Raw genomic sequence first — 4,732 nt, forward strand, 5'->3', positions numbered from 1 at the left:
AATGTCAGTGGTTAACTTGCTGTGATTCAATTCAAAGAGGGGATCTGAAGGCAGAGGGTTGCTTCAATAATGTGCCACATTATATCACATTTAATGTCAGCCTGATTTCTTTGGGAGTGAAAGTAGATCTGGGCAATGAAAAGAGTCTCAAGAACTATAACAGATCAATAAATTTATATTTTTATTTAGAGATACAGCACTGAAACAGGCCCTTCGACCCACCGAGTCTGTGTCACCCAAATATGCTACCCTACTATGTACCCAAATACCCACCTGCACTGGAGGCAATTTACAACAGCCGATTAACCTATCACCTGCAAGTCTTCGGCTGTGGGAGGAAACCGGAGCACCCGGCAAAAACCCATGCAATCACGGGGAAAACTTGCAAACTCCGCACAGGCAGGACCCAGAATCGAACCCGGGTCACTGGAGCTGTGAGGCTGCGGTGCGAACCATTGCGCCACTGGGCCGCCCCTGAGCTGCCACTATAGAGTTATCACAGGTAGAAAATTCTCAAATGATTAATTCCTCCGTATCTCACTTAGAATGAAACAGAAACTCCCCAGAAATGGACATTTAATCAATGAATTCCACAAACTGCATTTTCAATCTCGAACAAATATGATTTCAAACAAGGTAAAGACCGCCATAACACTGCCACAAACTGTTTGGTTTCTGTGGCTGTATCCGGTCTTTTTCCAAACTGATAGACTTGTCCCCCCAAGGTGTGTTTTGCAAATATCACAGACTGACAATTTCAGTATGAGCCATGGGTGTTGACCGCAACAGGTTGTCAGAGAAACATGAAACACACGCACAACGTGTTGGAGATTGAAGATATGTGGGTCAATCTCTTGTATCTGTGAAGAGCTAATCAGTCCTGCAAACAGTGGCAATTACACATGAACAGATTGAAAATTGTTACACTAACCAAGGAACTTGCAGAAACCACTGATACTCAACAAAGAACAGATTTAAATTATATTACACGTGCAGGATCTGCACAGAATTTCTCAAATACTGAAGGGAATGCAGTATAAAAGTAGAGAACTGAGGATCTCTCTGCCAACACTGTCATTTTCTGATATCCCTGTTATTAATGTGTTACTCAGTCAACCTAATGAACACTGACCATAAGTCGGAAAGTGCTGGAAATACTCAGCTGATCTGACAGCATCTGTGGAGCCATAATTAGCATTTTCGGTCTATGACCTTTCATCAGAACTGGAAAAGGTTAGAAATGTAACAGGTTTTTTTTAGAAAGTGAAAAGAAGGGGGCAAGAAGAAATAAAGTTAAGATGTGCGATCGGAGGGAGGGCAGGTGAGATTTTTTAAATTATTATTCATTCATAGGGAGTGGGCATCCCGACTAGACCAGCATTTGTTGACTATCCTTGATTGTCTTTGATGTGGTGTGAGTTGCCTTCTTTAACTGCTGCAGTCCTTAGGGTGCAGGTACACAAACAGTGCTATAAGGAATGAAGTGCTGGAATTTTAATACTGCGGCAGTGAAGGAATGATGGTGTTGTTCTAAATCAGGATGGTGAGTAGCTTGGAGGGGAATATTACGGTGGTGCTGTTCATATGCATCTGCTGCCCTTGTTCTTCTAGGTAGTATGGGTAGCGACTTTGATATGTGCCTGGTGTGTTGCCACAGTGCACCTTGTTCTTGATGCACACTGCTTCCACTGTATGTCGGTGGTGGAGGGAGTGAATGTTGAAACTGGTGAATGGGTGCCATTCAAGCGGGCTGCTTTGTCCTGGATGGTGTCGAGCTTCTTGAATGTTGTTGGAACAGCACCCATCCAGGCAAGTGTAGGTTATTCCATCATACTCCTGACATGTGCCGTGTTGATGGTGGACAGGCAGTGGGGAGACAGGATATTAGTTATTTGCGGCAGAATTCCTGGCATCTGACCTGCACCTGTAGCCACAGCGTTTACCTGGCTGCTCCAGATCAGTTTCTGGTCAACGGTCACGCACTGGATATTGATAGCGGGGGATTCAGCAATTCTCATACCAGTGAACATCAAGGGGAGATGGTTAGATTACCTCTTGTTTGAGATGGTCACTGACTAGCACTTGTCTGGTGTGAATGTTATTTGCAACTTATTAGCACAAGCCTTCATGTTCTCCATGTCTTTCTGCATATGAACACAGGCTGCTTTAGCATATTATGAGTTGGTGTTGAACATTGTGCAATCATCAGCGAATATCCCCACTTCTGACCTTATAATGGAGGGAAGGTTATTGAGGAAGCAGCTGGAGATGGTTGATCCGAGCACACTACCCTGAGGAACTCCTGCACTGGTGTCCTCGGGCTGAGATAATTGACCCCCAACAACCACAACCAACTTCGTTCGTGCTGGGTACCACTCAACCAGCGGAGAGCTTTCCCTCTGATGCCCTTTGATCCCAGTTTTGCTGGGGCTTCTTAATGCTATACTCAGTCAAATGTTGCCGTGATGTCAAGAGCAGTCACTCTCCCCTCACCTCTAGAGTTCAGCTCTTTTGCCCATATTTGGACTAAGGCTGTAATGAAATCAAGAGCTGAGTGGCCCTGGCGGAAACCAAACTGAGCGTCATTGAGCAGGTTATTGCTGAGCAGGTGCCGCTTCAAAACACGATTGATCACCCCTCCCATCACTTTGCTGATGATCGAGAGTAGACTGATAAGGCGGTAGTTGACCATGTTGGGTTTGTCCTGCTTTTTGTGCACAGGACATACCTGGGCAACTTTCCACATTGCCAGGTAGATGTCAGTGTTGTAGTCATAATTCAACAATGTGGCTCATCGTCTGGCTAGCTCTGGAACACAAGTTATCAGTGCTCTTGCCAGAATATTGTCAGGGCCCTGAGCATTTGCAGTATCCGGAGTCTTCGGCTGTTTATTGATATCAGGTAGAGTGAATAAGATTGGCTGAAGACTGACATCTGTGATGCTGGCGACCTCAGCAGGAGGCCGAGATGGATCATCCACTCTGCACTTCTGGCTGAAGATGGATGTACATATTGCAGCCTCGTCTTTTGCATTGATGTGCTGGGCTCCACTATTAGTGACGATGTGGATATTTGTGGAACCTCTTCCTCCTGTTGGTTGATCATTTGTCCACCAACATTCGCGACTGGATGCGACAGGACTGCAGATCTGTTTCAGTTTTATTGGACCTGCACTCATCCAGACAAGTGAGTGGGAACAGTATGAAGAATGATTTTTTAACAGTTAGCTTGTCGGTTTAAGAGAGTACACGAAGCTTGTGGGAGGGGGGTGGAGGGGTTTCATATGAACTGTGGGAAAAATGGAGTTCATCGACCAAGGTACTTGCCTGTTTTCTCTACAAGTTATTATATCTGGTGTGTCATGTGGCTGGAAGTCTTGCCTGTTTCAACAGGCTGAATTTTTCAAGCCTTTTGGCAATAGACTGGGAGTCAGGAGAACTGGCAATATGGGTGGGGAAGGCGTCGGTTTGGGAGCTAATCATGTGTTGTGGAATTGTTTAACTCTGTCTATCACATGTTGCTTCCATTGTTGGGTATCCAAGTAGTCCTGTGTTGTAACCTCACCAGGCTGACACCTCGTTTCAAGGTATGCTTGGTGCTGCTCCTGGGAAGCCCTCCAACAGTCTCTTTGAACCAGGGTTGATCCCGTGGCTTGATGGTAATGGTAGAGTGGAGGATATGCCGTGCCGTGAAGTTACACATTGTGGTTGAATGTAATTCTGCTGTTGCTTATGGCCCAAAGTGCCTCATGGATACCCAGTTTTGAATTGCTAGATCTGTTTTCAATCTATGCCAGTTAGCATGGTGGTATTGCCACACAGCGCAATGGTGGGTATTCATAAAATGTAAAGACAGGACTTGGTCTCCAAAGTTACTGTGCGATGGTCAAGCATAGAGTCATAGAGTAACACAGCACAGAACCAGGCCTTTCAGCCCAACGGGTCTGTGCCGGCCATCAAGCACCTAACTATTGTAATCCCATTTTCCAGCACTTGGCCCGCAGCCTTCTATGCTATGGCGTTTCTAGTGTTCATCTAAATACGTTTTAAATGTTGTGAGGGTTCCTGCCTCTACCACAGCTTCAGACAGTGCATTCCTGACTCCAACGACCCTCTGGGTTCAAATTCTTTTCCTCAAATCCCCTCGAAACGATCGCCCCTTACTTTAAATCTGTACCCTCTGGTTACTGACCCCTCCCCTAAGGAACATGTGTCTTTCAATCTAACCTACAAATGCTCCTCATAATTTTACATGCCTCAAACATGCACCGCCCCCACCGCCCCACCCCCCCCCCACACACACACCCACAGCCTTCTCTGCTCCATGGAAAACTACCCGAGTCTATGCCGTCTCTCTTCATAGCTGAAATTCTCCAGCCCAGGCAACATCCTGGTGAATCCCCTCTGCAACCTCTCCAGTGCAATCACATCCTTTCTCTCGTGTGGTGCCTAGAACTGTACACAGTACTCCAGCTGTGGCCTAACTTGCATTTTATACAGCTCCATCATAATCTCCCTGCTCTTACATTCTGTTCCTCGGCTAATAAGGCAAGGCCTTCCTAACAACCTTGTCTACCTGTGCTGCTGCATTCAGTGATCTATGGACAAGTACACCAAGGTCTCTCTGAGCCTCTATTTCCTCGGGTCCGATATCCACATTATAGTTCCTTGCCTTGTTATTCCTCCCAAAAATGCATCACCTCTCAGGATAAAACTCCATTTGGCAAAGAACC

Source organism: Heterodontus francisci, unplaced genomic scaffold (assembly GCF_036365525.1).
Source record: "Heterodontus francisci isolate sHetFra1 unplaced genomic scaffold, sHetFra1.hap1 HAP1_SCAFFOLD_157, whole genome shotgun sequence".
Classification (NCBI taxonomy): Eukaryota; Metazoa; Chordata; class Chondrichthyes; order Heterodontiformes; family Heterodontidae; genus Heterodontus; species Heterodontus francisci.